The sequence below is a fragment of the Mus caroli genome, unplaced genomic scaffold, assembly GCF_978045245.1.
Source record: "Mus caroli unplaced genomic scaffold, Mus_caroli_1 scaffold_5, whole genome shotgun sequence".
Classification (NCBI taxonomy): Eukaryota; Metazoa; Chordata; class Mammalia; order Rodentia; family Muridae; genus Mus; species Mus caroli.
Genome location: NW_028227260.1, coordinates 93,606,180 through 93,631,672, shown reverse-complemented (window position 1 = coordinate 93,631,672; position 25,493 = coordinate 93,606,180). Strand labels below are relative to the sequence as shown.

General features: G+C 41.1%; 1 protein-coding gene, 1 long non-coding RNA gene and 1 other non-coding gene across 4 annotated transcripts in view; 1 reads left to right on the top strand and 2 right to left on the bottom strand.

Annotated features, from left to right (window-relative positions):
- The window catches only part of Pls3 (plastin 3), a 90,994-nt gene extending 87,424 nt beyond the window's left edge, over positions 1-3,570 (bottom strand). For both annotated transcript variants that reach the window (XM_029473185.2, XM_021153032.3), the window contains exon 1: positions 3,431-3,570. The gene's annotated coding sequence lies outside the window, so the exon portion shown is untranslated. The remainder of the gene's footprint in view (positions 1-3,430) is intronic.
- Positions 3,571-13,660: 10,090 nt separating this feature from the next.
- On the top strand, positions 13,661-13,787 carry LOC115030208 (small nucleolar RNA SNORA40). The gene has a single exon (XR_003835819.1). It is a non-coding gene; the product is annotated as a small nucleolar RNA SNORA40 (small nucleolar RNA).
- Positions 13,788-14,405: 618 nt separating this feature from the next.
- Positions 14,406-23,818, bottom strand: LOC147004686 (uncharacterized). Its single transcript, XR_015047097.1, has 4 exons — positions 23,646-23,818; positions 23,248-23,364; positions 16,329-16,401; positions 14,406-14,780 (listed from the first exon to the last, which is right to left on the bottom strand). It is a non-coding gene; the product is annotated as an uncharacterized LOC147004686 (long non-coding RNA).
- Between the last annotated feature and the right edge of the window lie 1,675 nt (positions 23,819-25,493).

The following is a 25,493-nucleotide window of genomic DNA, read 5'->3' as shown; positions in this document are numbered from 1 at the left end:
AAATATGACCAAACTATTTTGTATGAAAACAATTAAATAATGATTAAAAAAGAAAACCATGAGTATAACTAAGAGAGAGAGAGAGAGAGAGAGAGAGAGAGAGAGAGAGAGAGAGAGGCAATTTAAACCATTTTTCTTCTTGCCTTATTGAGCCAGGCTCACATTGAAGCAAGCTAGTTGATTGAGGGTGTCCTGGAATCCCTGTGATTCCCCTGAATCTGCCACTTAAATGCTGGAATGAGAGATGTAATTTAACCACGACTGGCTTTAAAATATTTTCATTTTGAAATAATTTTGGCTTGATAGAATAACAACAATCATATAGATGATGTTGATCTTCACTCAGCCAGTATTATTTTATATATCTATCTAAACATCTTTTAAAGCTAGGAAATTAACAATGGTTATTAGTGTCTACTCACGTACACAGTGCTGAACTGCATAAACAATGTGTTTTTTTTTAAGTTAAACTTTTATTAGAAATTCACTCTAAAATTATATTGTCACCTTCCTTCCTTCCACTAGGGGGGCTCATCTCTAGGAGTTCAGGTATAGTTTAAATCCATTGCTAGCTAGTCTGTGCAACAGGCTAGCCTGCACATCAGGACCCTGTGCTTTTAGATAAGTGTGGTTTTCAGGCTCAGAATCTTATGTACAGCTGAAAACAGAGTGCAGGAGGTATTCACAGGTTACTTAAATAAAAAGTCTAGGAGGAAAGACGCAAACCCAAAATCTTTTATATATCCCCAGTTACTTTAAAAAATATAGTGTGTGTGTGTGTATGCAAACATAAAGTGTGCTAAGAATTGCTATGTAAAGGTTAGAGGACAAACTGCAGGAGCTAGTTCTCTGCTATCCAATAGGTCCAGGGGGTTGGACTTGGGTAGTCAGGACTGACTTTTATCATGTGAACCATCTCTAAAGGGTCCTCAACCCCTAACCCTCATTTCCCTTTGGTAGGGTCTGCAGTACTTGATTTTAAGTACTAATATGTGTAAACAAAGCCTGTTTTTGCAAGTAAGTAAGACTTTTACATTCCTGACTTGGGTGACTCCTCTACGTGTTTCCCTTTCCTTTTATTTTTCTTCCCTTTCCTTGTTTCCTTAACTCATACACTTATTGCTTGAGACAGGGCATCATGTAGTCCTTCTTGGCTTTGGACGGCTGATGCCCCTGCCTCAGCCTCCCAAGTGCTCAGCTTATAATCACTTGCCACCACCACACTTGGCTGTTCTACACTGTTTTCATATGTGACAATATATAATCTAGATAGGGAAACTTCCATTATGGGACAGTATGGAAAAGTCCTTTCAGAGTCTTCTAATCAAACCACCACACAGCACAAAACCCAACCAACTTTGGAAATTTTGTATCAAGTAGGTCTGGGTATGGTTTCTAAGCCAATAAATTCCAAACAACAAATAATTGATAGTTAATTTTACACAAGGGATTGTTCTCTATCTTTAAGTAGATGCCCAATATTGAGAATAGTATAGAGCAGATTAAAGGGTAGTGATGGTTTATTTTTTAACACTATCTTGTGGGATATGTCTTCAAAACCAGCCATTTAGGGATGAAATGAGACATGAGTTAAACATTAGCTTTCTTAGAACATGATTTTAAAATTTAGAAAAGGTATATGGAATTTCTGGAAAACAGATATATGTCACCACATAAGTACATTTGAAGCCTTTGTTTTGAAAGCAGCTCTTTTCTTATTTTTATTATTCTTTTTAATTTTTAATTTTGCTTAAAACCACAGCAAAATATCACTTTCTGCTCCCCTCATGCAAATCCAGTTCAGTGGATGCTGACACACATCGCCCCTCCCACCAACTCCCTCCACACTTTTGTCTTGGCAGTTTGGGGAACATGGGCCTCAGCCATTGCATTCCAGTTTTAAAGTCAAAAGAGGTCATGTGACCATTACCCTTGGGGCATCAGAGACTTAAGAAGCCTGATGCCAATTGGCAAGTGTGGGACCTGGGCCATTAAGTTGCAATTCACAGTAAACTGCATCTCAGTGTTCAACTTTAGTCTCCCAAACCCATTGTGATGTTGAAATGGAGTAAATGCTTACTGCTCAGTAGGTTTTTAAACTTCACCTACACTTCTACCTACCATATTCACTCAAGCTCCTTCACCCTGTCTGCATTACCCCTGAGTGGAAGGGTGATAGAAGCATCCCTCTGGTCTGGTCCTATACTAGATGCCCCAGTTTAAATCCAAGCTAGACCTGCACCACTGGTGTAGTCAGTTATACAGCTCCAGTGAAAAGCCAGTCTTCAGGATGTAAACTGTCAGCAAAGCTGGAGCAAGCAAGGGCCTGGAGCCAGGGGGAGGTTCAGAACCGCCAACACTTGAGCTAGTGGAGCAGCAGCAGCAACTTTGGGACTGGCGACCGCAGGGCTAGTCCGTGTCCTCAGGCCTCTCATTAGGTCGCTAAAGTAAGCAGGCAGAGAAAAGTAAACACAGGCAAGTGCAGCTGAGTCTGGGAATGGGGCTTCAGCCACCATCTCGGCTCAGCCTCCCAGGGGTCCCAGAGCGGTCCCGGCTCGCTAGCTCTGAGTTGCACAACCAGAGCCATCAGGACTCAAGCTGACCGCCAGGGTGCTGCTAGGGGAGAGAACCAAAAGGTACCTCCTGGCTAGCCTGGAAAGCTTCTGCCACCGAAAGAAAAAAACAAAACAAAACAAAACAACAACAACAAAACCACCAAAAAAACTGCTTACTCATAGGGAGTCGCGGCGCGGTCCCGAAGCTCAGTGTAAGGGCTGGGGAGAGGAGCGGGCGGAAGGTGAGCCGCCGAGACCAGGTTCCTTGTCGGGGGTGGGGGGGGTGGGGGGGGGTACCGCACCCGCTCCGCGTCCCGCCCCTTTGGGAGCCTCAGGGTCCTCAGGAACCCGCTGGGTCACCTAGAGCGGGCGATTTGGAACTAGAGGGAAGCGACCTAGGCTGCTAGCTCCGGGATTTTCCAGCGGCTGAGGAGGAAGGGAGGGAGGGAGGGATGGATTGAGGAATGGCAGTAGCTGGAAATGGAAGGCAGAGGGAAGTTAGGCTTAGGATTTCCACTTCAGGGGTGGTCGCTGCCTTAGGGAATCCGGGTAAGGGTTGGCTTTTAAGCCCTTCCATCTGTGGTGGGCAACAAGTTAGGAGGAACTAGAGAGCAGTCGCAGTGAAGAGCAGAAAAAGTGATGGCAGGGTGGTAATAAGGAACCCTTTGGAGCTCCCACCCATTCCGTTGGCGAAGATCGCCCAGGAGCCGAGCCTCAGACTCCAGAAGAAATTTTCTCCGATCTCCCCCTTTGCCCAACCCCCGCCCCCTAGTAATACGCACTAAGGTTCCCGGAGATGCTCTCACCAGGACCCACTCTTACCCACGCCCAGGAAACCGGCTCCCCTCGAGCCCCTGGAGCTGCAAAGCACTTACGTAAAAGTCGCAGAGTCGCTGATCTGGCCCTACAGCTTCCGACCAAGCACTCAGACAACTTCTGCCCCTAGGAATCTCTGCAGCTGTGCTTCTAAAGCCAGCGCTCCCTCCCCTCTTGCCAGCCTCCTCCGCCCTGCGGCCACAGCCATTGGCTCAGATGGTGTTCACAGCGGCCTGGGAACCAGGAAGGGGATTGGGCCAGGAGCCTGTCACATCAACTGGGTGGGGAACTGAGAGACCAGGCAGCAACAGGGATGGGCAATGAGGAGGGATGGGGACTGGAACTCTGTTTGCAAGCCTGTTTTTCCATTACCTACCTGGTGGAAGAACTTAGAAGTAAGTCTACAAGGCTTGGCGTGGAATCCATGTTTCACAAACATTACTGAAATAACTGTAAAGTTGGGAAATTCGGAGCATGTTTGAACGTCTCCTAGATAAGTCAGGTGTGTGTGTGTGGGGGGGGGGGTTACGGTGCCGTTTTTATTTTTTTTTTCCCCTTTTCATTGGGAAGGTATAGTACTTCGCTTTGATCTCTTCAGACTTGACACCAAAGGACTCCAACTGGGGAACCTCCCAGCTACTGCCCCTTTGTTTTTGCTTGGTTTGTTTTGAGAGAGGATCATACTAGGTAGCCTCAAATTGGCATTCTCTCGACTCAACAATCTAGTACTGGAATAACCACCTAGCGCCAGCACGCCCATTTCATCATAGTCAGGGAAAGGCCCGTGTGTTCCTGGCACCAGCCAAATGAATTGTTGGCCTAAATCACTTGTCTGGTAGCTTTATCCTTGAGAGGGAGGAGTGAGAGGTGGGTGAGAGAAGGAAGAGGTGGTAGACATCACTTAGTTGCACTAGACCTAAGTGGGTCTCCTCTGGTGGGTGTCCTTTCCCCAGAAACAATTGGGGGACACCTTTTCTGTTGCCCACGGTTCTGCCCCTGTGCCACCATCTACACTGGGTTCCTCTCTGTATCTGTTTTTCGATCCATGGACTCATCTTAGCTCCAAAATGAGCTTGGAGGGCCAAAAGTCTAAGTGTCCCTCTGAACCCTGGCTAGATTGTTTTATATGAGAACCATAGAACGCCCCCCCCCCCAGAACTTCCTGCTTGGCAGCGTTCCAGCCCTAAGCACATTGTTGTTGTTGGCCAGGAAGAGTCTGTTGGGAAGTTTGGTAAAAATTTAAAGTTGGTTCAGGTAAGTTCCATGTTACATATGCCAGGGAAGAATTCGAAAGTATGAGGAGCTTAAAAATTGAATTCAAGTGCCAGCAAAAGAGCTTAGTGTGGAAAGGCACTTGCCCAAGCTGTCCTAAATGGTGGAAGGAGAGAGCTGCCCTCTGACTTCCACTCATGTGCCTTGAAATATGTGTAACGCAGCACACACACATACACACACACACACACACAAATAAATAAATAAATAAATGCAATGTATATGTAACTAATAAAAGTTGTATGATCCAGGAAGTATTTATAAGGATTTTATTATAAAAAGTATAAAGTTAAAATTAATTTAAGTAATATATGTTTTGTCCCAATATATCTAAAACTTATAATTAGACCTGTTTATAAAGGAGCTCTGGACAAGGAAGCTGAGGCAGGAGGATTGCTGAAGTGTTCAAAGCTAACCTGTGCTACATAGTGAAATGAGGGCCAGAAGGATGGGGATAGGGGAGGCATAGGGCTTGTAGTGAATACTAGGCCTTCTTAAATGAGGGAGGCCACCTTGCCTAGAGGCTCAACCAGCAGGGAAACACTTGGCACTGGGGAAAGGCCCTGTTAAATATTAGTCAGTGATTAGCCAACTAGGAGACCTTACGAAAGGCACAGAATGGTGAAGAAGAAATGTGTAAGCACTCATGCTTTTCTGAGACAATATATCTCTGTTACTGGCGATGTTGTCCTGCGTCTGTCTGGGTTCAGCACATGGTGTATTGCCGTGCACATTTCTAGGAGGCTCCAGAAGGAGATTCTTAGTTTTCAGGAAATGGCCCAAGGCTTGGTGTGGTCACTGGCACACTTTCCTCACAATTTCTGGACACACTAACTCGGGAAGGTTACTTTTGCAACTTTTCTTGTGCCAGTCCCTATTGAACAGTCCCTGCCTGCTTCTAATTTATCAAGAGGGCCACAGTGTTCCAGTATAGGCGAGTTTGTCTAGTTTAACTTGAATTCCACTTTTACCATGGTTTTCTAGTTCTAGCATTTAGAAGAAAGCAGAGAGGGCCAAGAAGAAGGCTCCATTAGTAAAGGCACTTGCCACACAGCCTGACTCTCTCTACTCAGGCCCAGAAACATGAGGTGGAAAGAGAGGATTGCATTTTTATTCTTCTCTCATATACTACATCCCAAATACAGTTTCCTCTCCCTCTACCCCTCTCAGTCCCTCCCCACCCCCCCCCTCTCCCCCAGGTCCATTCCTCCTCCATTTCCCTGAAGGAGAGAGCAGGCCTCCCAGGGATACCCAACGAACATGGAAAAACAAGATGCAATAAGACTAGGCACAAATCCTTATAGCGAAGCTGGATGAGGCAACCCAGTAGTTAAAAAAGGGTTCCAAGAGCAGGCAAGAGTCAGAGACACCCCAAGTCTCACTGTTAAGAGTCTCACGAGAATGCCAAGCTACATAACCATAAAATATTTGCAGAGGAACTAGCTCAGACCATACAGGATCAGTGATTGTTACTTCTCTCTCTGTGAGCCCCTATGAGCCCTGCATAGGTACATGTTTAATTAATTAATTAAATCTAAAGTAAAATAAGCTAGATTGTAACAATTCTGCAGTGTAGAATGACCACACTTATTATAATCCCAGCACTCAGGAGGCAGACACCAGCTTGGGCTACAGAGGGAAAACCTGTTTTCAGAATGTAAAACAAACAAAAACCTTCTGTAGACAGGAAGCTAGTATAGTTCTAAACTGTTTGTGTAGCATGGGTGAAGCCCTGGGTTCGATCTCTGCTTGAAATGACAACACTTAGGAGACAGGCAGGAGGCTTGAGTTCATCCTTGGCTGGGATAGGTAAGACCCTACAAAACAAAACAAAAGAACACAAAACAAGCCCCATTTTGTTCATGTTCATTATTTTGTGTGTCTGTGTGTGAACATGTATGTATTCATATGAATGCATGTGTGTGCCAGGAAGTCTGGAGGTCAGAGGATCACCTTAGGTGGTATTCTTTAAGAAATGGTGCCACCACCCTGAGTGCAGGAGGGATGGTGAGAGGGTGTCTGGAAGGAGTGGGAAATGACCAGGATGGAAAGTGAATAAATAAATTAATCGGAAAAAAGAGTTAAATATAATTATATGTTTAAAAAAGAAATGGTGCCGCACACTTTGTGTTCCTCTTCTGAGTATATGTGTGTGGTTTGTGTGTAAGTCTGAGTGTTCACATGTGGTTTGGTTCATGTGCAAGCATGTCGGTGCAGAAGCCTAAAATTGGCCTCAGAGGTCTTCCTCCATTACCTTCACCTTATTTAAGGATGGAAGGTTTCTGGCTGAACCAGAATACTCTAATACTCCTGGGCAGTTTTCCCCAGGGATCCTGTCTCTGCCTCCTGAGTACTGGGATTATAGGTGGCCACTTTCAGGTATTTGCTGATTCCACCAGTAAGATCTTTATCCAATGAGCTATCTTCCCAGCTATTCATTTCTCTCTCTCTCTCTCTCTCAATCTGTCTCTGTCTCTGTCTCTCTCTCCCTCACCTCTAACTCCAGTTCTCATGTTTGCCAGGCACTGAATTACTTTCCCAGACCCCTTCCCCCAAGTCCCCAAGTGTTTCTACTAATAAATAGTTTCCATCAGCTCTAAACATCTCAATGTTCAAACAATTGAGCTCGGTTTTAGAATGCTTGCCCACAGGGAATAGTCCCCCTTCAAAAAAACCAAAAAAAAAAAAAAAACAAAAAAAACAAAAAAAACAAAAAAAACCCAACAACAACAAAAAAACCCTCAGCCAAACATCAGTCTTTAATGCTAGTTTAGCAGTGCATACTTTTAAAACCGTGCTACCTCATTATCTCAGTAACTTTCCAAGAGATAATGTGTGCCTTTCGCACAGAAGCACACTTTTGGATTGTAGTTGAGATTCCTGTTTGACTAGCCCAACAGTATAACCCTGGTGGAACTCCTTTGTAATGAGCTGCGTGATAGCCAAAGATATAACCTGGCTACCTTTCATTTCAAAGTCATTTTCAAAGTTTAGCATTTGGATCTAAGGAGCACCATGCATGTACCCACAGAGATGTATTTAGACTGCATTCCTTTATGCCGACAAAGGAAATTTAACACAGAAAGGATGATTCACAGAGTTAAACTAAAGTTGATGGTTTTCTTATCTATGTAAATCAGCATGCCCTGGTGATCTTTGGTGTCCCCTCCCCTGCTTACAGGCAAGTTATAGGCTCTAATCCATCCTAACAGCACCTTACAAAGTACTCTGGTATGTTCACTGAATGTTTATTGAACTAATGGTTATTTTATGGATTTATTCTTGTAAAACACTAGTAAGGTAAAGGCTAGATATAGGTCTCTTAGGACCTTGTGAATCAATAATCTAAATGGTTTTAGCTCTGTCCTTCTGACTCCAATTTTCTATCCATCTCAGCTTTATGATAAGTAACTTAAAATCGATATCACAAAAATTTGAAAGCATGTCCTCCTGTCCTCCCTGAAGCTCACAAAAAGATCCAATTTCTCTTTCGGTGTTCTCTCTCTGTCCAGTCGACCTTTCTCTTGACCTTTCTACTTGTGTATTTCCATTCTCTCAACTTTTTCAGTCTAACCCACAGGTTAGGAGCCTGAGGGTTCTTATCTGTTTATTTTGTCCTATTCTGATGTGTTTGTTAGTTTTATTCTGTATTACTATGTTTTATTTTGTTATTAAATATAAATTAGCCAGGTAAGGTGGCACTTGTCTTTAGTCTCAGAGAAACCTCGTCTTGAAAAACCAAAATAAAATAAAATATAAAAAATAATTAATTAAAAAATATGTCTGGCAACATTATGGCACAGTGGGTAAAGGTGATTGCTACCAAGTTTGACAAATTGCCTGGGACCCCTGAGACTCACATGGTCTCATAGAAGAAGAAGATGCCCACTGACTTCCATGGGCATACTGTGCACAAACAACTGAGCTCATCACATTCTCATACACAATAAACTTCTTTTAAAAATTTTTTGGGGGGTTGAGACAGGGTTTCTCTGTGTAGTCCTGGCTGTCCTGGAACTCACTCTGTAAACTAGGCTGGCCTTGAACTCACAGAGATGCACTTGCCTCTGCCTCCCAGGCGCTGGGATTAAAGGTATGTGCCAGCACTGCCCTGCTACAATAAATTAGTAAATATTAAAAAATTAAAACTAGTAATAAAATAAGAAAATAATACTGTTCTTCTTATATGTTATCATAATGTGATTTGATCACACAAACTTTAAATAACAAAATCTTAAAAGAATCTTGATCAGCTTAATATCAAACTGATTTACTTACTGGTTTTAAAGTTACATGGTGTGTGTCTGTAAGTATGTGTGTGCATGTGTGTGTATATATGTGGGACCAAATGTATGTTTGTGTGAGTGTTTGATATGTCTGTGTGTGAGTATATGTGTGTGGGTGTATGTACATGTGTGAGTATGTGTAAGTGTGTATGTGACAATGTATGTGTGATTATGTGTGTGTGTGTATGTGTGAGTATGTGTATGTGTGTGATATATGTATGTGTCAGTATGTGTGTCATTATGTGTGTATGTGTGTGTGAGCATGTGAATGTGTGAGAGTATGTGTGAGTATGTGTGTGTGTATGTGTGAGTATATGTATGTATATGTGAATATGTGTGTGTGTATGTCTGTGTGTGAATGTGTATGATCCACCTTTACTAGGCATTGAACTTGAGACTTTAAGTATAACTAGACAAGCACTGTAGTTCTAATCCCAGTCCCAGCCCCAGCCTCAATTTTGTTAACTTATTGTATCTACCTCGCAATTTATTTTCAAGCCAGAACTCATTATTTTTTAAAATTACATTTTACATGATAATTGTAGTTTGGGTATGGTGCATTAGATCCTTGGACTGACCCTTGATTCCTCATTTTTATTTAACATGTTATGACATAATTTTTTATTAAAATGAAGTATGATTTAAAAGACTTTTCATGTAATTAAAATGTTAGTCAAGGAGGAAATCTTGGTAGCCCTAAGAAGTTCTTTAAATTTTTGAACCAGGGAGCAAAAATTTCGATAAGCATTTCTATTGCTTATTGAGGATTGTTTTTTTATATTTCCAACTCAAAATAAACTCATATGTGAATCATGCTAATTGTTTAAATAAGCACTTATGAAATGTTTTTCTAGCTGCAAAGGTTACTCTGAGTCTGAAGGTTTGCTAAGGCAGGCCAGTTGTTTCACAAAGACTTGGTCAGAAAGAAATTGGTAAGACATATCTACAGCAATGTCAGAATTTCATTGAAAATAAGAATAAAAAACAAAAGTGGATTGAAATATATTTGATAGGATTTGAGCATTGTAAACGAACATTAGCTCTGTTTTCTATAGCTTCACAGGAAGTCACTGTCAGCACTGGACATGTTAAAAATTCAAGTGTCAGGTACCCATGGGGTACCTTTCCTTCTCAGAGGAGAATGAGGGACGGTTGTGAGGGTGGAATTGGGAGTAGAGGAGGAGGGTTTCTATTGGGATGTAAAGTGAATAAATAAATTAATGGGGAAAAAGCACAAATGTCCTTATGCTCTTTGTTTTCCTTATCTGTTAAAATATTCACTTAGGTGCTAGACATCTGTGAGTTCAGGGTTTTGGATGTTTCAGGTAGAAGCCATGAGAGTTTGAGACCAGCTTGGGCAAAGCGTTCCTCTCCATAAACTAACTAACTGAATGAATGAATGAGTGAGTGAGTGAGTGAGTGAATGAATGAATACATTTATTACTATTCTTTTAAAGTGTCTGTTAGGTACTGGCCTTGAATTATCCTAAGCAGCATAGGAAAAGCATATTTGCAGAGCACAAGGAATTAGATGTAATCCAATGGCAAGATTAACACAAATGAAATAATAAGAAAATAGTTCAAGTTAAAAATATATTGAAGGCATGTTGTCCGGATTATGAAAAATGCTTGAAGATAATAGGGCTGAAGCCCCCAAGTGGCTGGGTCCTTTGTGAGGTGAGGCTTAAGGAGATTTGCAAAGAGGGCAAAGCATTAAAGGCTAAAAAGAAGCAAAAAGAAAAAAGTCCTCTTGTGAAGAAAACAAAAGGTGTTTTGAGGTGTTTCTGGGATTGGGCTTTCTTTTAGGGCTCCTGGGTCGCTAGCTGCAAAACAAAAGCTAAGGATTTGCCCAAATAAAGGACCCCTGATAACATCAATGGGTAAAAAGATTGATCTACTTAATCTATTGAAAAGATAAATTACCATGGGTAGTGGGCCTCCTCCTATGTGCCAAATTCAGTCAACTGTGACCAAAAAATACTTTTTTATTCTATCTTTTACTGATCACATAGAGACCTTTTTCCTTGTCAACATTGTTTTCTAAATAGAAATTCTAAATTTCTAAATTTCGCCGTTATTAACACAGTATTAGCCATTCAAAGTCATGTACTTAAAGTATAGTATTGGATTCACATAGGTTAGGTGCAGATGCATTCCATATAAGGACATTTAGCATCCATTGGAGTTCAAGAATCAATCTCCTACAGATTTCCAGTGTTGAGTGGGGACTATATTGGGTGTCCTTAAGGTAGAAACAAAAAGGCTCTCTTGTCTTATAGTCATTTAACACCAAGTTACGGATTATTTTGCTTTTATCCATCTAGACAATTTTTGTGATTTTTTGATATAGCATTATTAATTATCTCATGAGGTCTATGTAATAAAGTCACATGCTGCATTTTGCTTTCATCTTTATTTCTTTATGTTTTAACCCCCCCTTTTTCTTAACAAAATAAAACAAAAACAGGGTCTGACTACATAGCCCTGATTGACCTAGAACTCAGAGATTCCTCTGTCTTTGCCTCTTACATGCTGGGATTAAAGACATGTGCCACTATGCTTAGAATTGTTTTATTTAATAATAATAATAAATAACAACAGCAACAATAATAATAGTTGCTGCTGTTGTTATTATTATTACATCGTTAACTCTGTCCAGGTTCTGGGTTGCATTAAGAAGCCACATTACATCAGAAGGATGAAAATTGCCTTCTCTTCACCAACTAACCCCTGTGCCACCAAAACAACCCATCCAAAAATCTACTAGAAAAATATGTGTGATTGATTATTTCTGTATGTTTACTCAGGAGAGCAAGTGTGCATACCAGTTCATAGGCACAATGACTACCTATGGAATTTAGTTTACCAGGACTTGGTTCTCTCCTCTCCACATAATTTCCAGGCGTGGAATTCGGGACATCCTTAGACTGGGCAGCTGAGGCATCTTACTGACCTCATTTGTTTGATTTTTGAAATTCAGCCTTGCAGTGTAGACCAGGTTAGGCTGAAACTCCAAATGATGCTTACAGTTTGTTGAACCTCCTAGGTGCTAGGATTACAACATTTTGGCTTTAGAATAAGCATGAACAGGACTGTAACTTGCAAGGAGGATTTGGTAGGTGAAAATGCTAGCTACTCCTTATTCATCATCTTGTGAATCTAGGTTATAAAGTATTCTTTTTGGTGAAATATTTAACATGAAATGTTCATCAGAATGTTGCTTTCAAATATTAGAGGTTTTCAGAAAAGAAAGAAATGCCAGAGATTCGATGAAGAGTCTTCAGAATAAAATGTAAAGTACATTTTAAAACCCATAAAGATGATTCTCACGGTCCACATCACTAAGCAGGCTCTTAAAGAAAGGTATGGTTCATCAGTTACATTTGATTGTTTAATTCTTGAGCATGCTTAGATCACATTTTGGTGAATTTAGGAGTTCCCATTTTGTTTTAGGGGATATGCTTTGTATGTGTGTGTGTGTGTGTGTGTGTGTGTGTGTTTGAGAGAGAAAGAAATACAATCATTTTTAAATGCTATCACTACTTACTCTTCCTCCAAAAATGCTCATGTTTAAATATTTGGGTCTGTATCTACTAAATATGCAAAATGGCACTTGAGAAAAAAAGCAGAGACATTGCCAACACTGGATGAGTAGACAAACCTTGCAGCACTAAGCTAATGCAATGAAGCCATGTATTATGTTTCCAGTTACAGGAGATATACAAAAAGGAGGAGGGTGGAACTAATGTTTGCTAAAGAGGAGAAAAGTTGGAGGTAGGGAATTACAGCTCATGGGGAAAGGGTTCCTTCTAGAGTAAACGAAAAAAGATCCTAAAATAGACTGTGTTGGTTGCCCAAGTTTATCAATTGACTAGAAATTTCTTGAATTATAGCATTAAGATGCAAACTGTATGGTGTGTGAATTGTATCTCAATAAACCCATATAAAGAGAGAGTGGGGGCCTGGAGAGAGGCTCAGTGGTTAAAAGCACTGACTGCTCTTCCAAAGGTCCTGAGTTCAATTCCCAGCAACCACATGATGGCTCACAACCATCTGTAATAAGATCTGATGTCCTCCTCTGGTGTGTCTGAAGACAGCTACAGTGTACTTACATATAATAAATAAATAAATAAATAAATAAATAAATAAATAAATAAATCGAGAGCGAGCGAGAGAGCAAGCAAGCAAGAGAGAGAGAGAGAGAGAGAGAGAAAGAGAGAGAGAGAGGAGTGAGAGTAAATGGAGACAGAGAGGATAGGAGGGGGAGGGGGAACAATTAGGCCACTTAGGCTCAAGAAAAACCATAATGCAGCTACAACACCCTGGCAGAAAACCTGTAGAGGCTCTGTGATCACAAGAGAAGTCAAAAGGGCTTTTGAAGCTACACAATCCATTTCTTCATCTGTGTGATCCCATCTTTGGCAGTTATCGAAAGAGGGACAAATCAATTCAGTTTACCAAGAGTAAGATTTAGTATAAGTGTTACAACATTATATTAAATTAAGCTGGAAGCAGAGTTCTGATAGCAAAAGACGACAGGTTTCTTCTTTGATATTTTTAGAACAGTTTTAATTACCATATGATAACTAGTTCAAGGATTTAAAATATAACTTGTGTTTATAAAGTTAATTGGATATTTGGTCTAAACACCCAAGAGGAAATGTCTTTGGGAAGTGTCAAAGAAGGCTTTTCAGTAAGAATGTTCCCTGGCATCAGGCAACATCTCTTGGTAGCACTTGTGTGTGCTTTTGCCAACTGCTTGTCAAAAGAATGAAAGACAGGTGCAAGAATCAATCCTCTTTTGCAATCCAGAACCCATTGTTCAGTACGAGTTTTGATACATATAAAAAGGAATGTGATACTCACACAAAAGAAAAGAAACATCCCTTGGTTAATTCAACACCAAGAATGTGCTGGCTGGGTGGTTTACCACTGTGATGGCCTCACCTGGTACAAACCTGCAAGCAGAAGGAAAAGCTGTCTACCTACCAAAGCATCCCCTTGCCACACTGAGCAGTACTATGGTCAGATAACTCCTAGTTAGTGGTTGAGCTCCTACATGTTTTTAACTAAGCCTAACAAAGTGGTACCAAACATTTGTGTGGATGGGCACCCATGAGTGCATGTTTATGTGTGGGTGTGCATCTGTGTGTGTAGGTGAGTGTTCATCCTCTGTGTCAGTGTCATCTTAGTTTTTGTGATAGATAAGATCTATCACGGGTTTAGACTAGACTGGATAGACAGTGAGTCTATCTCTCTCTCTCACCAAGATTACAAGTAGGTGCCACTGTGAACAGATGTTTTTCATTTAAATGCTTGAAAGCATTTTTTAATTTTAATTTTTTTGTTTATTTGCTTTACATTCCACTCACCACCCCACTTCCAGTAGCCCCCTCCCATAACCCTTCCCCCTCCCCTTCTCCTCTCAGTTGGTGGGCCCCTTGTTTATATCAGCCCCCCCACCCAACCCTGGCACTTCAAATCTCTTTGAGGCTAGACATTTCCTCTCCTACTGACACCAGACAAGGCAACCCAGCTAGAACATGTCCCAAGCAACACCTGGATAGCCCCACATGAAGACCAAGCTGAACATTAGCCACATGTGTGTGCGGAGGCCTAGGTCTAGCCCATGTATGTTCTTTGGTTGGTGGTTCAGACTCTGAGAACCTCAAGGGTCCAAGTTAGTTGACTCTGTTGGTCTTCCTGTGGAGTTTCTGTCTCCTTTGAGATCTGCAATCCTTCCTCCTATTCTTCCATAAGAGTCCCCAAGCTCCATCCACTGTTTGGCTGTGGGTGTCTGGATCTGTCTGAGTCAGCTGCTAGGTAGAGCCTCTCAGAGGACAACATGATCCTGTTTGAAAGCATAGCAGAGTATCATTAATGGTGTCAGGGACTGGTGCTTGCCCACGGGAAGAGTCTCAAGTAGGTGTGGTTATTGGTTGGCCATTCCCTCAGTCTCTACTCCATCCCCCGTGCCTGCACTTCTTGTAGACAGGATAAAATTTTGGTTGAAAGTTTTGTGGGTGGGATGGTGTCTCTATCACTCCACTGGGGTTCCTGCCTGACTACAGGAGGTGGCCTCTTCAGGTCCCATATCCCCAATGCTGTGAATCACAGCTAAGATCACTCCCATTGATTCTTGGGTGTCTTCTCATCCTAGTTCTCTGTTGTGCACAGATATTTTTTAAAGACATATTTTCACTTTTAGGTTTTCAAGACAGGGTTTCTCTGTGTAGCCCTGGCTCTCCTGGAATTTGCTCTGTAGTCCAGAGAACTCAGAGATTTTCCTGCCTTTGTCTCCTAATGCTGGGATTAAAGGTGTGTGCCACCACAACAAGGCAAAAATTACTTTTTAAAAATATCGTGAGATTATAATTTGTGTTTTTTACTTTTGTGTGATCTTGACACAAACTAAAGTCATTTGAGAGGGGGGAAATCTCTTTTCAGGAAATGCCTCCATAACATCTTGTTGTAGGCAAGCCTGTAGGGCATTTTTTAAATTAGTGATTGATTGATGAGAGCCCAGCCCGTTTTGGGTGGAGCTATCCCTGAGCTGGTGGCCCTGGGTTCTAAAAGAAAGCAGGCTGAGTAAGCCATGATGAACAAATCAGTAAGCAGCACCCTTCTATGGTCTCTGTATCAGCCTGCTCCAGGTTCCTGCTCTGGCTTCCTTCAATGATGAATACTGATATGGAAGGCTAAGCCAAATAAACCCTTTCCTTTTTAATTTATGTTTAGGTCATGATCATAACTCTAACTAATGCAAATATTAAACATAATTCCATCCCTCAAATGTCTCTCATGTTTCTGCTCCACTTTCTCTCAAATTCATGGCCTCTTTTTCTTTAATTTTTGTGGTAGTGATTGTGGTGGTGGTGGTGGTGTTGGTGTGTGTATGTGTTAGGGGGGATTTTTTTTTGAGACAGGTTTCAGTGTGTAGCCCTGATAGACTGTTTGCTATGTGCATCAGGCTTCCCTTGAACTCCTAGAGATCCTCATGCTGCTGCCTCCTGACATCCCACATATATACCTAAATATGTAAATTCAATCTGTGCAGTTTGGATGATGTTACTCCCATGCATGTTTTAAAGGCTGACTATTTAGTAGTAGCCAACTGCCACGATGGTAGGTGGGGAGCTTGGTATTTAGGAAGAGGCAAGAAAGGAATATGACATTAAGTCATGAAAGCAGAAAGGAAGATGGGAGGGAAGGAGAGAGGGAAAGAGAAAGGGAACCAGCTTTTTAATGTGGATGGTTAGGAATCTGAAACTGGGTTTGTCTGGCAAACATGTTACTGACTGAGCTGTTACCTACTCTCATATAAAATTAAAATAAAAACAATATGGGATCTTGTAGAAGAGTTGAATTCAATTCTCAGCACCCACACTAGGTGACTCACACTTGCCTGTGACTCCATCTTCAAGTCCAAGGGACATGACAGCCTCTATTGTCTGGAACACTCTTGTGCACACCTACACATAAACATAACTAAAAATAATAAAATTAACTTAAAAATAAAAATAGCATTAAACCCAGGTTGGAATCCTTGAGAAAGAATATCATATGAAGTAAGATCAGATGACTAAGAAACATTTTAAGTTAAGAGTCACCAATGTTTGTCTTGAAAGGACTAGAATTTTTGTATGTGTTCCTGGGTGCTGGTGGTGCTGCTGGTGGTCATAGTAGGATTATTGCAGGTTCTGGGAATGGTAGCCAAGTGTTCTACCCTTGAGCTATGCCCCAGGCCATGCATACCAAGTATTTCTATAACGATATAATCTGTTTTTTAAGAATTCAAGTCTGTTGTAACACAGAGGCATCCTTATAAAATAGGTAACCAAGAGTGTGTGTGTTTATGTGACAGCCTAACTTAGCTGATAAGAATCAGCAGCAACAGATGCTGCTGCTCCTAGGGTTGGCCACTTTATCTCCACCACTCTGCTTATTTCAGCATGGTCTGAGCATTCAGATAGAGTGCTCTTCATTCCTTGTTCTTTTCTTGATGCTGGAGATGTTACTAAGGGCTGGGCATATCGTAGATAGGCCCTCTATCACCTAGTCATATATCCAGCCTAGAGTTGTTTTTCTAGTTCTTTTTAGAAGTTTTCTTTCTGTTGTTATTTAGAGACATGGTTTCTATGTGTATCCAGGATGGCCTCTTGCTGACTAGATAGCTCAGGCTTATCTGAATGTACAGAGGCCCCCGTTTTTTCAGCTTTCTGAGTATGGGATTGTAGCCACTGCTCCTGGCTCCAGAATTATATGTATTTGGGTGTTCTTTTAAAAATTAGTATACAAAGTATTAGGTTTCAATATGGCATTTTGAAACAAAAATCTGAGTTTATTTTCCACTCTACATAATCTCCCTGATCCCCCTTACTGCCCTTATATCCTTCCCATACTATCTCTGCTTTCTTGTCTTATGGTCTCTTTTCCACCTTCACAGCAAATGCTCACATTGGTACCCATTTATGTGCATGTGTATATTCATTAATAGGCATGATCTGCATTCAAAATAAAATGTAACTTTTGTCTTTCAGAGCCTAGATCACCCCACTTAATATTTCAGATTCATCTATCTTCTTGAAACTTTCCCAATTTTATTTTTTATTACAGCTGAGCAAATTAGTATTCTTAAGGGGTGTTTATGTAAGAATTAGATCGTGATAGGAAACAAATTAAAATATGAATTAGAGTTCATGCCTCTACTGTCAACCCTTGATGGCCTTAGTCAGGAAGGCTTACCATGACTTTGAGTCTGTCCTTTTCTACATACTGACTTCCAAGCCAGCTTGGGCTATTTAAGGAGACCCTATCTCAAATCAAACAAATAATAAAGCAAAACAAATGAAGCAAACAAATGTAGCCTGGAAAGGTAGAAGCAGCTGCAATCTCATCACTCAAGAGATGAATAGGGGAGTATTAGAAGTGGAAAGCTACCCTTGGCTACACATCAAGTTCTTGGCCAGCCTGGGCTACATGAGAGTCTGTTTCAACAAAGCAAATGATAATCAGTTAATAAAATCCAAATGAACACCTTTGCCTTATTATTTATAATCTTTAACACCAAGTTGACAGATAGCCATCTACTTTCTTTTCTTTATCCCTTTTAAATCTCAATGTAAATGTATTGGTAAAATTTTACTGCAGAAGAAATGCAAATCACAACCGTCATAACTACTCTTTATTACTGTGTGCCCACCTGTCAAGCTCTGTCTACAATTCTATAAATATCACAATGTTTAATGGTAACCATTATTCCACAATTAGAAACATTATTCCCAGTCTCAGGTGAGAAAAATATGGTTTACAGAAGCTTCTGTCAAGCACCGTGGTGCACACCTGTTATAACAGAAGATGAGGAGCTGAGGCAGGATGATCATGAGTTTTGGGCCATCTTAGGCTATATAGTAAGTCAGCCTGAAAGTGCAATAATAGGCCTTGGGATGTAGTTCAGTCGATAGAGTGCTTGCCTAGCACGCACAACAAAATGCTAGTTTTGATCACCTTCATTGCATAATCTGAGCACTTGGAATCTCAGTACTCAGAATATGGAGGCAGGGGAGAGTCCAAAGCTCAGTGCCATAGCCTGCTACATAGAAATTCTAAGGTGCAGTGGGTTTAGTTGTTTATCTCTTAGCCTCACTAACAGAGTTGGATCCTAGAAACCCATATAGTGAAAGAAAACTGACTTCCACAAGGTATCCTACATCACCCCGTGTCCAAACATATGTATATATACAGATATATACACACAATAAGTAGACACATGTAATAACAATGAGAGAAAGTCTGAGACTAGCCTGGTCTATATGAGATCTTATCTCAAAAACAAATGGACAGGGCCTGTGAGATGACTTAGTGACTTGAAGCACTTGATACCAAGCTTGTTGACATGAGTTTGATCATTGGAACTCCAATGGCAGAAAGAATGACCTGTAGATGCAAGCTGTAGCATGCATGCACCATACTACCCAGAACTTCACAAAATGAAGAACTACCTTAAATAAAGCACAATTTATAATAGAACATATGATTTCACCTCTCTTCTCAATTCCATGCTGGGGTCTGAATGTTAGTAACCATAGTCCACATATTACCAAGGTGCTGGCATTAAAAAAATGAGGTATTCTCAAATACCTCTCAAGGTAAATAACCAAATAATAAATGTAAGATTACTTTCTTTAATTAATAAGAACAAATAGACTCCCCCCCCCAAAGCAGTAAATTCTCTGGAGGCAGAGGCAGAGGCAGAGGCAGAGGCAGAGGCAGAGGCAGAGGCAGAGGCAGAGGCAGAGGCAGAGGCAGAGGCAGAGGCAGAGGCAGAGGCAGAGGCAGAGGCAGAGGCAGAGGCAGAAGCAGAGGCAGTAGGATTGATACAAGTTCATCCTGGTCTAAATAGAAAGTTTCAGGCCAACTAGGCTTACATAAGAAGATCCTGTCTCAATTAAAAAACAAAAAACAAAAACCAAAAACCAAAAAAACAAAAAAACAAGGTCAAGCCAAAACATTAAAATAAAATGAACTAACAGACTAAGTATCTTTTGCCCAAGATCAGTTTGTATAACAAATGAAGCCCTGAGTTGTATAGAGGGTTTGACTCTGTCTCATATCTGACTATATAGCCCAGGATTGCAGTCAGAGGACTTTATTGAAAGCATTGGTGGAGTCCAGTCTTATGAAATAAAGCATAAATAAGAAGTTGCTTATGGTTTTACCTTCTTACTTCCATGGAAAATGAGCTTGCACACAGGCAGTAATGTTCTTTTTTTTTTTTAAAGATTTATTTATTTATTATATGTAAGTACACTGCAGCTGTCTTCAGACACTCCAGAAGAGGGTGCCAGATCTCACTACGGATGGTTGTGAGCCACCATGTGGTTGCTGGGATTTGAACTCTGGACTTATCGGAAGAGCAGTCGGGTGCTCTTACCCACTGAGCCATCTCACCAGCCCGGCAGTAATGTTCTTAACAAAGCATATTTATTTCATGCTGTGATCTGAATGTTAGTAACTTCTCCACTGTCCACTCAAGTGCTGAAAGTTACTCAACAAAATGACGGTATTGAAAACTGAGGTACTTGGGAAGTGATTTGATCAAAAGGAGGAAGCCCTCATGAATAGTATTATAAAAGAGGTCCCAAGTGGCTGTCTTGTCTCTGCCATGAGGACACTTAACTATATCATGTATAATGGCTAGTCTTCACATGACCTTCACTTCTGGTGTTTTATCTTTCTGAGATGTCCTACTTTCTAGAACCTCGACCAGCAAATTTCTATTGTTCTGAAATCATAGTTATTAATCTAAGACACTGGTTCTCAGCCTTCCTAAGGTTGTGACCCTTTAATACAGTCATTTTGCTGCTTCGTGGTAGCATAAGCCTAGTACTGAGAGGGAGAGACAGGAGAATTGTGTTAAATTCAAGGTCTCCCAAGGCTTCAAATTAAGATCCTATCTCAATGTCTCTCCTTCTAAAATGTGGCATATTGGAGGATTATAGACTTCTTTCCATTTACTGGTATTTTGAGAATTGCCTTGTAAATAAATGTACTAGACAATTTTATATCCATGTGATATTGACATAGTACATACCAGGTACATGCATGCCCTCACACACGAACATTTACACACATAAATAAATGAATAAATAGTAAGAAAATAAGAGAGAGAGAGAGAGAGAGAGAGAGAGAGAGAGAGAGAGAGAGAGAGAGAGAGAGACCAAGAGAGACAGAGAGAGACAGGGACAGAGACAGTGACTCCCAGATCAAATAAGGAGAAGGAAAGTAGTTGAGTTGTAAAAGGAGAAAATCACTCAAAGAACATACAGGTAACACTTCACAAGACAGGTGTAGGAAAGGCCTTTCTGGTTAGGACTCCATTCACTTAGGAATTAAGGGTAACAGCTGACAAGCAAGGACTCATGAAACGTAAAAGCTTCTGTACAGCGAAGGACACAATCAGCTGAATGAAGAGGAAGCCCACAGAGTGGGAGAAAAGTGTTGGCAGTTACATGTTCAATAGAAACCTGTGAAGAATATAGAAAGAATTAAAAAACAAAGAAGGGTCTTTAGAGATGGCTCAACAGCTCAGTGTGCTGGCTGCTCTTCCAGAGATCCCATGTTTGGATCCCAGTACTTTGATCAGGCAACTCACAACCATTTGTAACTCCAGAGTCAGCACATGGAAGGCACCTGCACTCAAGTGCATATACTCTCTGTGGATACACATAATAGCTACGTATAATCAAAAATAATAAAATTAAATCTTAAAAAACTCAAAGAATCAAGAAACCAAATGGCTCAATTAAAAAAGAGGGGGCGTCATTGGACTTGCAAACTTTATATGCCCCAATATAGGGGAATGCCAGGGCCAAAAGAATGGGAATGGGTGGGTAGGGAAGTGGGGGGTGCTATGGGGGACTTTTGGGATAGCATTGGAAATGTAATTGAGGAAAATATGTAATAAAAAATATTAAAAATTAAAAAAAAAGAGGGGGCGTGCTATAGCTTGAGATGCCATGTTTGCTTGATATCCCTTTTCTGAATGGGAACAGAGGAGGGGGGATGGTGGGAGGGGAAAGTTTTGGGAGGGACTGGAGGAGAGGAGAGAGGGAAACTTCAATCAGTGTGGAATATATAGGAGAAGAAGAAATAAAAAGAATGATGAAGGAAAAATGGGCTATGGATATGAACAGAGTTTTTGATTTGGTTTTGTTTTTGAGACAGAGTTTCTCTATTTAACCCTGGCTGTCCCGGAACTCTGTAGATCATGCTGGCCGTGAAATAATTCTTCAGTAACATGCGTGTTACCACCTCCAAGCTATGAACAGAGTTCTCAAAAGAATACATAAAAATTGCTGAAAAATCTCTTGAAAAGCATTTAGTATCCTTTGCATTTAAGGAATGCAAATTAAAAGTACTTTGGGATTTTATCTTAACCCCAGCCACAATGACAAAGAACAATGAAACATCCACAACAAATGCTGGATATGTGGAGAATAGGGAACCCTCATTCACTGATGGTGGATTTGTAAACTGGTCCAGGCCCTTTGGAAATCAGTTTGTACAATTTTTTTTTCAGATTTATTTATTACTATAAATAAGTACACTGAAACTATCTTCAGACTCACCAGAAGAAGGCATCAGATCTCATTATGGGTGGTTGTGAGCCACCATGTGGTTGCTGGGATTTGAACTCAGGACCTTCAGAAGGGCAGTCAGTACTCTTACCCACTGAGCCATATTGCCAGCCTCAGTTTGTACAATTCTGAAAAAGCTAAAAGTAAATCTGTCATATGATTTAGCTATATCACTCCTCAGCATATACACAAAGAAGTTGATAGCTTTCAACAGAGATACTTGCTCAGCCATCCTTATTGCTGTTCTAGTCATGATAACCAGGAAATTAAAACAAGCCAGTTGTCCTTCAACTGATGAATGGATAATAGAATTGTTGTGCATGTACAGTATTCAGCTAAACAGAAAAATGAAATCATGAAACTTGAAGGTAAATGGAACTGAAATATTTTGTACTGAGCAAGTTAACCCATGTTAACTCAGATGCAGATATCCAAATGCTGCATGTTCTCTCTCACCTGTGGATCTTACACCACTGAAGGAATTACATCATCGAGAAAGCAGAGACCATGGGATGGGGCGGAACTCTACATGGGGCTTGGGTGGGTAGTAGAACATAGATGAAATGAAGAATAAAAGAAGACTAACTGGGAGGGAGGACTTTAGGCAGGAGGGAGGGGGGAGGGAGAGTGGCATAGGTAGAAAGGAGCAGAAGAATAGGATAAACAAGGCACTAAGGATGTTTGGAAAAGCCGTAGTGAAATATAATATTTTACAAGCTTACATAAATACACATATGCAACGTATATTTACTCCGGACTACTGAGAAATTATATATATGTATAACTATAAATTAAATTGAATGGAATTAAGCCACATGGGATGATAATGCTCTGCCCCAGGAGCCATCCACTATTTAAAATACACCCAGTGCCAGGCATGGAAAACCTCCCTCTGAGTTGTTGGTCAGACCTGTCCAAGAGACTACATGCATGTGTCTGTTTACTGTGTGCAGGCCTTGTCCCTGCATAAGTCAGAAAAGGGCTCCAGATCTCTTAGAGCTGGAGTTACAGAGGGTTGTGTGCTGACACATAGATGTTCAGAATTGAACCTGGATCCTCTAGAAGAGCAGTTAGTGCTCTTAACCACTGAGCCATCTTTCCACCCCCTATGTATGGTGTTCTTTAAATAAAACAAAATTCAAAAAGGCGGAAAATCAGGAAAAGTATGGTCCAACTTACGTTTCCATTGTAATAAAGCACCATGAGCAAAAGCAACTTGGGAAGGAAAGGATTTACTTCAGCTTGCAAGTCCTGATCATAGTTTGTCACGGAGGTGTCTTAGTCAGGTTTCTATTCCTGCACAAACATCATGACCAAGAAGCAAATTGGGGAGGAAAGGGTTTATTCAGCTTACATTTCCACATTGCTGTTCATCACTGAAAGAAGTCAGGACTAGAACTCAAGCAGGTCAGGGAGCAGGAACTGATGCAGAGGCTATGGAGGGATGTTCTTTACTGGCTTGTTTCCCCTGGCTTGCTCAGCCTGCTCTCTTATAGAACCCAAAACTACCAGCCCAGAGATGGCACCACCCACAAGGGGCCTTTCCCCCTTGATCACTAATTGAGAAAATGCCTTACAGTTGGAGCTCATGGAGGCATTTCCTCAACTGAAGCTCCTTTCTCTGTGATAACTCCAGGTTGTGTCAAGTTGACACCCAAAACCAGCCAGTACACGGAGGGAACTCAAAACAGGATCCTGGAGGCAGGAACTGGAGTAGAGACCACCGAGGAACATTGCTTACTGGCTTGCACCCATGGCTTTCTTATATCGCTCAGGACAATCTGCCCAGTTGGCTGGGCCCTCCCACATCAATCATTAATAAAGAAAATGCCCTCACAGACTTGCCTACAGTCCAATCTGATGGGAGCACTTTCTCAACTGAAGTTCCTTCTTTCCCAATGACCCTGTTTTCTGCCAAGTTGAAGGGTGGGGGAAACTAACCAACTGCCAAAGGAAATGCAAAATGTATGCTTTTCAGGACTTCACCCAAGATCAGTGGAAGCTGAAAAGCCCCTGGGGAGGGGGGAAGAGGGAGAGTTGATTTGTTAGGAAGCTTCCCTGCAGATACATCACACTATGCAAAGAATTTTTTGGCAATATTCTTTGAGTCTGCTCTCTACTAATGACTCTGGAACACACTAAGTGAGTTTCCTAGGGAGGCTGGAGTAAATTATTGACTTTGTTTAAAGAAAATCAGAGTCTGCAAAGAGGTAGCTCCCTGGGTAATTGTTCCACACAATGGGAAGACTTAATTGGCTTTCCTGCTTTAGTTCTCCTTTCCTGTGCTCACCTTATCTTTGAATATATAAAATCTTCTCTTGTTTGCTAAGCGTGAAGCTAGGCCTTTTCTCTCAGTCAATTCTGAGCAAGGTGTCTGGCATGGGAAATACTTTCCTGTAACCCTAGGCTAGTCCCGGCAGGGTGTGGGGGTGTGTGGCTAGCCAAGCAACGCATGGATGCGAAGGTTTCAAAAACTAAACCAAACAAGCAGTCTGGGAGACAAGATAATGTTGTATCTCAGGGTGTCTCCAAACTCTATTTAATATGCATTTTTTAGGTGGTTCAAGGGTTGGGGGAGGGGGCGGACCACCAAGGCGCCATGTTGGCTAGGCAAGCACTTTACCAAGTAAGTACATCACCTGCCCCTTGCTTTTCAAAACTTTGAGTGAAGGAGGTGCTGCTCATTAAATTGACAGTAACACTGGGTTAGTGTAAACTTCAAAAACCCTTGGGGAGAGACTTGTTAAGGATTGGCAGTACGTTGTTGTTTATGAACACAGGAGCAACACTATTCAGGATCACAGAACCCCCAGCATTCAAGGCAATCACTCCACACTGAACTGTGTCCCTGGTATTCAGGACGTCTTTAAATTCCTAACATGAGGTCCAGTCTTTCCGAGCTCCCCAGCGACATGATTTTGTATTAGCTTCCTAAGATGTGTAAATCTAGAATAACTCAAATGTTATCTAGAATTCTTCTTTTAAATTTTACTTACATGTTTAAAATAGTAATAGTAACACTTAAAAGAGTACCAGAAATGATTTAGAATTCTAAAGTTTTTCCCATGCCTTATTTTAACTCTGAATTACCTAAGTATTTTTTAAAAACAAATCAGTGCCTTCCTTCATCGTATATTAATGTATTTTTGGAGGCAGGGTTTCACATAGTCTTGGCTGGCTTCAAGTTTGTTCTGTAGCCAAGGATGACATTGAATTTTGACCTTTCTACTTCTATCTTTGGAGGCATGAGTATTGCAGGTGTGAATTAACACAAACAGTTTTATGTGGTGGTAGATTTTGAACTCAGTGCTCAACCAGCTGACTTCATTTTTAGCCCTAAGCCTTATGCTTGTTATGTAGAGATCCTCTGAATATTTGGAAGTGCTCAGCATCTCAAAAATTGGGCTCATTGAATGCTTATTCAG